General features: G+C 42.4%; 1 pseudogene; it reads left to right on the top strand.

Moving 5' to 3' along the window:
- The first annotated feature begins 2,351 nt into the window (after positions 1–2,351).
- On the top strand, positions 2,352–3,439 carry LOC144371367 (atypical chemokine receptor 3-like; annotated as a pseudogene).
- The last annotated feature ends 7,826 nt before the right edge of the window (positions 3,440–11,265 follow it).

The following is an 11,265-nucleotide window of genomic DNA, read 5'->3' as shown; positions in this document are numbered from 1 at the left end:
CATTTAGATTTGATGAGGACATACATAGCATGTGTGCTTGCTCTCTCTCATTCTCTTTCCTCCACTCTCTCTCTCTCCCCCTGTGCACACACACACTCACACATTGCTTGCTTAAACCTTGGGCAGTAACAGCTGTGTCTCTGCTCCACACCTTCCATGGTGGTGCCACTCCCAACCCCTTAGGGGAGAGAAGGGTGTGACTGCAGGGTGGCATGCCTGTCCCATAAATCCTGTGAGACTCCAGGCCCAGAGGGCAGAGGCAGAAGCAACAGGGTTAGATCAGAGTCCCTGAGCCTTCCCATTGTCCAAGTCCACTCTGGCCTGGAGGATACTGAAGATTGGCAGCTGCCAGGTGCAAGGGATGTGTCAGAATTGATTTGAGGAGGGGCCTAGAAGAACACTGCTCAGCCCCAGGAGGAGGTTTCTCTTATTCTGTGCCCTTGTCCTTGTCTGGGACCATTCTGTTTGGACTGCATCAGGGCCACAGTGTGCATGCCCTGGAGGGAAAGGGAGGGCTGGCCAGAAAAGCAGCCCAGGTGTGAGAGAGTGACACATGGGTTAAAATCCTAGTGCAGGCTCTCAAAGGCTCAGGGTCCTTCATTTCTTTGGGCTCTAGGATTTAATGCTGTCCCTGCCAAGTACCCAGGTTGTGCCAGTAGGGCAGAGAATTGCCACAGGCACCTCCAACAAAGCATTCTTGGGTTTCCATGCCTGTGGCGCTCCTCTACTTCCAGTGACTATGAGAGCAGATGAGATTTGGGGGAGAAATAGTGCCTTAAACTAAGTCAAACTGCAAATGTGTTCCATTTTAAGGAAATGGGAAGGAAGAAGCAGGGCTGCTGCCAGAGGCCTCTGCACTGGAGCCATGTGAAAGAGCAGGGGCAACATCCATCTGGGTTCACAGGTGCAGGGTGAGGGTCTGCACAGACACTTTGTGTCCTAGGGGAGGTGGCAGGAGTATCTTCAGGGCAGCTTGGGGCTGGCTGGATAAACCTAGATCAGTCTGGGAGGCCAGGAGCCCATCTTCTGGCATCACCCTCCACAGCCTTGTTAGCCAGATATCCTTTTGGAATCCTTGAAGCTGTCTTAGGACAGGACATCTGCTGATGAGGGTTTGTTTGTCCTGATTCTGTGTTGCCCCCTGTGAGTGGCCTACTGTGCCTGAATGTCAGCTTCCAAACACTGGGGGTCACTGGGCTCTGGGGACTTCCTGGCTGCTGGGCCAGTGACCTGGTTGTAGAGCAGAGGGTATATCACTACCCTGGGATGCTCAGGCCTTTTTTATGCACATGAAGCCTGGGTTGGACAACCAGGAGGGGATCCTACAACCACCTCTATCCCCTACCTCCCACAGAGGGAGCTGCCAGGCCTCCCACAGTCTTCCTTGTTGGGATTCAGGAGTGGGCCACCTGTTAAGGTTTTGAGGCTGTGGAGGTAGGCAGCAGGTGTCTTCCATAGTTAGGGACTCTGTTCCATGCTTTCCTAAGGAGGGCCTGATTCAGCTGCATGTCCTCTGTGGGTTCCTGGGCCCTCTTTGGGGGTGGATGTTATGCAACAGTTTCCCAAGTGGAGAAGAGCCAAGATGAGGTTTTGCATTTCTGCTAAAGAGGAGAAGCTGATTGCTTCTCCTGGACAGTTGCAGGTGACAGTTCATTGAGTAATATGTATCCCCCTACATATTTGGGGATAGGCCCTTTGTCCCTATGGTAATGCTGAGGTGGGTGAAGCTGTTCTAGTACAGCAGACATGGTCAGGATAACCAATATATCTTATGTTGGACACTATTGGTTGGAGGAGCCATAATTCCAACCTTGGAATGTTCCTGCTTTGGTTTCTGAAACAGTTGTCAAGGCCACTTGGCACACATTGACTCTTATCCTGGATCCTGCAGAAGTTGCTATGTGTAACATGGAGTCACTTTGAGTAACCCATGGTAGCCTGAATCTTGGCTAGTCACCACCTGTGGCAAGTGACAGAACTGCCACCTACATAGAGGAGACAAGTCAAATCTGGTTTTTCTTTGGCCCTGTACCATGTTGATTTCACACTCTGAGCACAGCCAGGCTGATGGTATCTGAAGAAGAGAGCCAATGAAAGATAGAAAACCAACATTGTGTCTGTCTTTGGACACTGTGTCAATGAGACTCTGGCTGTTTGTTTATGTGACACAGTTCTCGTGTGATTGATTTCTTTTCTCCTTTCTTTGTGAGACAACTCAGAACGTGGGCAAAACTGCTGGGCCTTATTAGGACCCCAGAAAAATGTTTTGACTGGAAGTCGAGGTTCCCTCATGAGTGATTTCTCTCTCCTGTCTCTCTGGGTTGCTGTAGGTCCTTCTCACTCCCTCTACCATGGATATGCATCTCTTTGACTACACAGAGCCAGGAAACTTCTCTGACATTAACTGGTCATGCAACAGCAGCAACTGCATCCTGATTGATACAGTGCACTGCCCAACCATGCCCCTCAAAAGCATCCTACTCTACACACTTTCCTTCATTTACATTTTCATCTTCGTGATCGGCATGATTGCCAACTCTGCGGTGGTTGGGGTGGACATCAGCCAAGACCACAGGCTATGACACCCACTGCTACATCTTGAACCTTGCCATCACGGACCTGTGGGTTGTTATCACCATCCCCGTCTGGGTGGTCAGCCTGGTGCAGGACAACCAGTGGCAAATGGGTGAGCTTACCTGCAAGGTCACGCACCTCACCTTCTCTGTCAACCTCGTTGGCAGCATCTTCTTCCTCACATGCATGAGCATCGACCACTACCTCTTCATCACCTACTTCACTAGCACCTCCAGCCGCAGGAAGAAGATGGTGTGCCACATCCTGTGCGTTCTGGCGTGGCTGCTAGCCTTTTGCTTGTCTCTGCCCAACACCTACTACCTGAAGACTGTGGTGTCTGCTTCCAACAACGAGACCTACTGCTGGTCGTTCTACCCTGAGCACAGCATCAAGGAGTGGCTGATCGGCATGGAGCTTGTCTCTTTTGTCTTGGGCTTCATTGTCCCCTTCTCCATCATCACTGTCTTCTACTGCCTACTCTCCAGGGCCATTTCAGTTTCTGGTGATCAGGAGAATCAGAGTATCCGGAAGATCATCTTTTCCTATGTGGTGGTCTTCCTTGTGTGCTGGCTCCCCTATCATGTGGCAGTGCTGCTGGACATCTTCTCCATCCTGCACAACCTCCCCTTCACCTGCCAGCTGGAGAACATGCTCTTCACAGCACTACATGTCACACAGAGCCTGTCCCTGGGTGAACTGCTGCATCAATCCTGTGCTCTACAGCTTCATCAACCACAAGTTCAGGTACAAGCTGATGAAGGCCTTCACCTTCCAGTATTCTGCCCAAATAGGCCTCACCCAGCTCACCAACACCTCCAGAGGGTCAGAGACAGAGTACTTGGTGCTGGAGCAAAACTCCAAATGACCTGATGTGCAGAGGCCATGTCATGGAGCTTGTGAACATGGCTTATGGTCTTCATAAGAGAGCAAGGGAGCTTTGGGTCTTGATGCCCAAGTGACACGAAGAGGAGAAGGCGTGACATTGTGCATCTTACTCTCTATCTAGTGCTGTCTGTCAAAGTCAGCTTCAGGAAACACTTGAATGGACATCTGTACAACAGAAACTTCTGCTCTTCCTGAAATTTTTATATGTTGAATTTTATTTACGTCTTCATTTTCTCACTATTGACATACTGCATAAAAAGTATTGGAAAGTTAAATCTATTTTAAATATTGCATGGGAGGTATAATTCTACTCAGATTGCTGTAGTTTTAACATTAGTTTTTGACTTTAGTTTTACTAAGGGTGTAATTTTTAACTAATTTAAAGTTATGTATTTATATACATGTATATGCATATATATAAATGTACACCATTCTTCACTGAAATGTGTTCTTTATAAAAGTTTTATATCTCTGTGGTTGGTTGTATTTACACAGGTTATGGAACAAAAATGGCTTCATAATGCTGTTTGGGATATTAATAGTTTTGCAGAGTTACATTTAAAACAAAAGAAGACTATTACAGACTACAAACTTGTGCATACAATGAACAGAGTTCTCTTAGTCTGTAAGTTATTTCTTTAATAAAGAACTTTGTTTCCTAAAAGTGCATTCCTGAAAGTGTGAAAGTGTGCTGGCATTGAGGTAGCATTCATGATGTTGCTATGTGGACACACCTGGCACACACAGTCAAGCTGAGCAAGAATAAAGAGAGAACTGCCACAGAGCAAACTGGAGGGTTAGTGTGGGTGAGTGGCATGAAAGGCACAGCATTCAAAGTGCTGAGTGTGTTTTAGAAGCTCTTCAGGTGGTGTTGGGGAGGGAGGTGGAGGGCAGATGTCTGGAGGCGGAAATGCAGGAAATGTGAGCCTGGATCGGCCAGGGCTCCTCTGCTCCCAGCACCAATGTGACATCCCCTCACACAATCCCTGCTGAGGGTTGAAGGCAGCGCTGCTTTTACATTCTTAGCAGACCTAAGAAAAATCTGCAAAGGAAATGCATATTTTCTACTTACCATAGACCAACTAATTACATTTGTCCCCTGTCATCTGCACCAGATACGTCCCAAGATCCCCTGAAACCTGGAAAGTACCTGACTCATTATGTATATTTTATGTATTTACTACGCATTCTCCTAGACATACACATTTACCGTACAGTTTAATTTATAAAGTAGACACATAGATCGACAATTTTGAAAATTAGAATGACTATATAATTTTCTGTAATAAAAGTTATTTAAAACTTAGGAATTATGTATTTCTAGAGTATCCCATTTAGCCTTTTGGGGGGCTGCAAGTAACTGAACTGCAGAAAGTGAGCCTGTAACAAACGGAAGGCTATTGACTGTGCTTGAGGCAGTAACCAAACTCTGGCTTCTGCATTTCCACATGAACCTTCACTGGGAGGACTCCTTGGAGGAGCACTTTCAGAGCCCACAGGAGCCACAGACTTCTACAGACCTGGCTTTTGGGTAGGAGCTCAGGGAAGTGTCCTTCCCATCTTAGCACAGGTGAGGCCATCCACAGGTGGGTCTTCTTGAGATCCAGGGGCTACTGCCCTTTTGGAATGTCCCTGAACATATGGGGTCACCAAGACTCACAGCCCAGGGGTCCCTCGGGGTTACAGATAGCACCATTTGCAAAGGCTGCACAATATGAGTTCTGAGGCCAGGCATTGTGGCATGCTGACTCCAATATGCTTGACACATGTCCACAGGTTCATGCATACTGTCATGAATGCTATAATAATAGCAGATCAATAAGTGAAAATGCAAGAGAAAGGAAAAATAACACAAGGAGCACACAAAGTTGGGGAAAATCATAACATGATAAACACTTATTACCATTAAAATGAGGCCATGTTTACCCTGAGGCTTCTAGAGGTCAAGTTCAAACAGAAAACTCCCAACCAGTGAATTGAGGAAGAGAATGGAGAACAGAAAAGCTGAACTTAAGTTGAGCATTCAGGCCCCTCCCACTCAGTGTGGACCCCTCCTAGCCCAGGAGTTCAGGCATATAGATGCATAGTGCTGGGTTCAGGTGGGGTTCCTTATCCATTCACAGATGTCTCCTGTGCCACCCAGCTTTAGTGACTCCTATTGCCCTTGCTTAGTCAGACCATGGACTACTTACTTACCACTCTGTAGAGCCGGGTGACCACTCAGTAACTTACACCCACTCTGAGGTGCAGAGCAGTTAGGAGGTTTGTGGAGAGCAGGCTGTGCTGGCTCCAAGCCATTCCACACTATGCAGAAGAACACTGCCCATACCTGAGCTACCCTGTTTTATAAAGCAGCAGATTTACCTGGGCTACACACTTCTGAGTGCAAGTGATGAGGCAGAATGACTCATGCCTTGAAAGACCAAGTGGATAACCACCACTGGGCAAACAGAACTTACTGGAAAGAATTAACCCAACTGGGCACAATGGTGCATGTCTGTAATCCTAGCCTCACAGAAAGCTTAGGTAGAAGGATCACTGATGTCAGGCCAGCCTAGGCAACTTAGTGAGTTCCCATCTAAAAATAAAAAATAAAACTCTGACAGCTCAGTGGAAACATGCCATGCTATGAGGTTCAATCCCCAGAACAACACACAAAGAAATAAGAAAGAAGGCAATGACCCAGCTGTGCAGCAGCAGAATAAGGCACAAACACATACATAAGTGAATCAGGTTAGTAAAAAAATTACTCCCTGTGCATTCACTAAATTAAATCAGAGACACATGGACTCCTGGGCACATCAGAACCTCATCCAGAAAACCAGGACCATGAGCTTACCAGACACTGCAGACTCATCACTGGAACACCAGGAGAGGCACGTGGGACTGTGGCAGTGGCATTTCCTTCTTCATCTTGTGTTTTAGTAATCTGACTTTTTTCTCATTTTCCCTTCATTAGCATAGACAGAGGTTTATCTATTTTATTTTTCAAAGAACATCTTTTTGTCTTGTCATTTATTTCACTTGTTTCTTTTGTTTGAATTTCATTGGTTTCAGCTCTGATTTTATTTATTTCCTGTCTTTACTGCTTTTGGTGTTGATTTGTTCTTTTTCTAGGGCTTTGAGATGTAGTGTTAGAGATTTTTACATGTTGTATATGTGTTCCCATTTACCTCTAAGAATTTTTTTTGTATTTAACCCTTGATTTCTTCAACTGTCAATCAATAGTGTATTATTTAGTCTCCATTTGTTAAATATTTTACTTTATCATTGATATCTAATTTTATTCCATTGTGATCTGAGAAAATGCAGAGTATTATCTGTTATTTTGTATTTATTAGGACTTCCTTTGTTGTGTAAGATATGGTCTATTTTAGACAATGAGCCTTGCTGTGGAGAAAAAAAAAGTATATTTGCTCATTGATTGATGAAATATTATCTATATCTCTACTATATCCATCTATCTGTCTATTTTATATATATATATATATATATATATATATATAATAACTTTCAATTCTAAATTATTGATTGCATTTTTAGTTCTATGGTATATTTAATTAGATTTTTTTGGGAAAAAGACTCTGCTAAGTGGAAAAAAAATGAGCAACTGAATGGGAAAAATATTTAGAAAGGTCATACCTGACATATGATTTGTATCTGGAATGTATAAATGCATATAGAGATGTATACACAATTAAAATTATTGAGGTGTACGTGTGTGTGTGTGTGTGTGTGTGTGAGTTTATGGATAAAATTTTATTTTCAAAATTAACCTTTAAATTATGTTTTTTTAATATTTATTTTTTAGTTGTAGTTGGACACAACACCTTTATTTTATTCATATATTTTTATGTGGTGCTGAGGACCGAACCCAGGGTCTCGCACATGCAAGGCGAGCACTCTACCGCTGAGCTACAACCCCAGCCCAACCTTTAAATTATGTTTAATTGCAGGTGAATATTCATATTGTTTGAAACTTTTTGATTGTTTTGTTGTCCTGGTAGTTGTACACAGGGACATGTGTGTTCTTGGCAAGAACAACAGCACTTACATCACATCCCAAGCCTTTTCATGTTTGAGACAGGATGTGTATATATTCCCTGGCTACATGGAAAATGACATCAGCCTGCCTCAGCATCCCAAAGATCTGCAAATACAGATGTGGCCCTCTTCAGCCAGGGCATATTGAGTCATTTAGGGAGTAATTGGGCGGAACCAATACTTCAGAGACACTAGAAGTTATCATGGACAATGCATATGGAAATTTTTCTGCTGAAGGAAATATTAAGATTACAATGGAAACAAGGAACTTCACACAGTGTACTATGTCATGTTGTAATAGTAATTTTCCAAGGAACACTGCACATCATTTTTTGTGTTCACACACACACACACACACACACACACACACACAAGAAATCACACATATACTTTTACCAGTGAGCTCCATTCTCCTTTACTTTCCTTCCTCTTCATTTCTTGTATTGGGATGCACACTGTTTTTTTGAAGCCTCCTTCCTTGTGCCTATTATACCTGACATATATTGTCTTTGCTTCCCTGGTGCTACCTCAGATATTGATCTGCTTTTGTACTGGGTAGTAACTTCTTTCCCTGTAACTTATGCCTTTCCCTCTCTAGTCCCTTAGGGTATAGACTTCAGAGGGCTGCTTTTCCATCACAATGCTGTCAACAGTTTATATATTTCCACCCAAAATTGGGTGTGAGGTAAGAGTCTGATCCAGTATCAGGTGCCATGGAGGGTGACAGTTCTAGACAGGGATGTACAGAGACTTGATGAGTGATGGGATCAGCCAGAGGCAGGGAATGTTGAAAGTGCAAAAGGCTCAATCATAACACAGAGACAAGGATTAACTCTATATATTTGTCTGATGGTAATACAGGTATGATGTTGCTCATGGCTGGCCTGTTGAACCATGTCACCAGCCTTCCTTACCATGTAAATATTCTTGCAAGGAAACATGGACCATTTTGGGTCAGCACCTCATCTATCTTCTGGTTCCTTTCATGTTTTCTGGAACCTAGTCTGAAGCTTAATGCAGCTTTGTCTGAGCAGATATTAACAGTGGTCAAAGGGATTAGGGAACAAAAAAATACAAAAAACAAAAAAAAAACAAAAAAACAAGAATGTCCACGAATCACCCCAAACTGACCTGATCACACTGGGCCATTATTCAATAATACAAAGAATGTATTTGTTCTTTAAGTCATTGTACTATTGGATTCCTTGCTATAAGAGCTTTGTTCTTACCCTAAAACATGCACTCCATATGCTATTCATAAAAGGAAGCTGTGTTTATTAGCATTCTGCTGAAAAAAAATGAGAGCAATAATGAAGTTTAACTGCATAATAAAGAACTAGGATGGCATATAACTTGAAACAGAATATGTGCATGTTTGTGTGACATACACATCAGTTAATTATTATTCTAATAATATCCTTTAACCAGAACTTCCATGGGGTACTTTTCATTGATATTCTTTACTTAGTCCACAGTCCCCTTAATAAATGATAACCTCCTTCCCAAGTTCAATACTGCATTGCTCATATTCTGTGTCTCATTATAGTGTGTGACCCAGTGTCAAACTTTCCTTCAAGAGAAATTTCATTCTCAACTATCAGTTTGCCTTTTAAGTACATAACAGTTACTTTTCTTGCCTTTCTAGCTAGCTACCTTTTTAAAGAGAATCTTTCTTAGAGTCAATTTTTTTAATTTATCCTTTTTGTGTTACATAATTTCCCCAGTGTTTCATGTTCATTTTCCCATTCCTCAGATTATGAGTTATATGAGGATGGTTCTCATTTCTATGTCTAACTTTTATGTCTTGCATTTCCAACTGCGTAACATATATTTTCAAGTAAGTGTTCAGCCAGAAAAGCAAACATAGATATTCATATATTGGAAAGATTTTTAAGTCAGTAGCAGACACTGTGTTAGGCATTATAATGACCAGTAAAAAGCATAAGGCCCCTGCTCCATGAAGCTTATATGCTATGGGTCAGGAATTACCTAAAGGCCCTATGGGAAGGGGAACAGAAAGTCTAAGGATGTAAAGATCAGGATCTTTCTAGATGAAGGGGGAAGTAATGGAACACAGAAGAAGCAGGCACAGGATAGATTTGCATGTCTTGTAAGCCTGAAATGTTTAAGCAAGCTTGGTAATCTTTGCCTTGAAAAGATTACTGTGGATCTGGGAATGTATCACATGTTTGGAGAGCAAAGGTGAGTTAAAGATAAAGGTTATTTGGAATTTTTGTAGGCAAAATGGACAGGATTGGTTTATAAGTGAATATAGAGTGGCAGGTAAGAGATGACATGAATCATTTCAAAGCTTCTTGGCATGGACCACTGGAAGGATTGTGGTACTATTCACTGAGGTGGGGACTGTTGGACAAGGACAAGGGGTAAAAGCTAAGATAGGTGCTAAATAGGCAGCTGGATATCTTGACTGATACTTTATAGTATCTGGTGTGGAGATATGATTTTTAAGTTTTCTATGATGATGATAACAAGGCTTGGGTGTGATTTCCTAGGAAAAGAGTATATAGTGAAAAGGAGCAAAATCAAGACAAAAACTCCAGAAACAAAGCCCTAAGTGTTAGAGATTGTGCCAGAAGATATTGCTGAGTAGGAGGGGCCAGAGTAGCAGGAGAATAACCAGTGGTGGAAGACAATGTTTTCAGAAGGAGGAAATACTCAACATTGTACATGCAGCTCAATGAATTAAGAAAGAGTTCCAAAATAATCAAAGGACCTAGTGAAGTAGAGGCCTTGAGACATTAATACTACAGATGGAATGATGGGTGGAAGCCAGTTTAGAGATACCTGAAAAGGGAGGGAGAGAGAATAAAAGGAGAGGGCCAGCATATGTAGCTCTGAAAGGAAGATGAGATAGGAAAGACTCGAGGAGGAGACATGGGATCCATGGTGGTGTATCTTAATGGGAGCTTCTGGGACATGTTTAAATGTGCATTGGAAGGGTCCAGTTAGGAGGAAAATGGAGATTCATGAGTTTTCTGAGAGAACTTTGCTTCGAATTCCCAACTCTCCACTCTTCCATAGTCCTCTCAGATTACCCCAAATGGAGATTTCTATTCCAGTACAAGTGTGAATAGAGTTGTAATCAATATTTTAATTTAATTCTTTCAGATTTACCCAAGTAGAAATTAAAGGTGTTTACTGAGAGTGATAAAAATTCTGTGAATGTTTATGTGTGAATATGTGCACATTCAGGCGTGTTTGGGAAGGGGTGTTTGTAAAAGTTTCAAGACTCTAGGAAAGTAGTGTAGTCATATGTCACTAATTTGAAGTTTTGAAAACAAATCCAAAATCAATTTTATTATTTATTTACCTTTCACATAAAAAGCGTACACTTTGAAAACCTTAAATTGTTATCACAACTTGAAGCAAAACAATTTGCAGGGAAAAAAGGAACTCTTTTTCATTTAAATCAGTCTTGTTATTCGCAGGTAAGACAGCAGATGTCATAAAACTCGAATATCTAAACTATTGTTTATCAAATGTAAATACAAATATACTTAAGAAAAGCAGCTTACATCAAAGAAGAGGTCTATAGCATACTGTCACCCATACTTAATAGTCCACATGGAATTCCTTCTTAACAGGGACTTGGAAGAAGATATGTGAAAGAATGCTAAGGAAAGCCATCTACCCTCATGGGTAGATGGGGTTTAGTCATGGTCCACCATTCTGTCCTGCCACACTGAATTTTGTTTCCACAATGCTGACAGGTTGCCTCTAGAGCAAGCCTGGCACAGAGTC

Source organism: Ictidomys tridecemlineatus, chromosome 16, assembly GCF_052094955.1.
Source record: "Ictidomys tridecemlineatus isolate mIctTri1 chromosome 16, mIctTri1.hap1, whole genome shotgun sequence".
NCBI classification, from domain to species: Eukaryota; Metazoa; Chordata; class Mammalia; order Rodentia; family Sciuridae; genus Ictidomys; species Ictidomys tridecemlineatus.
This window is presented reverse-complemented; position numbering and strand designations above follow the sequence as displayed.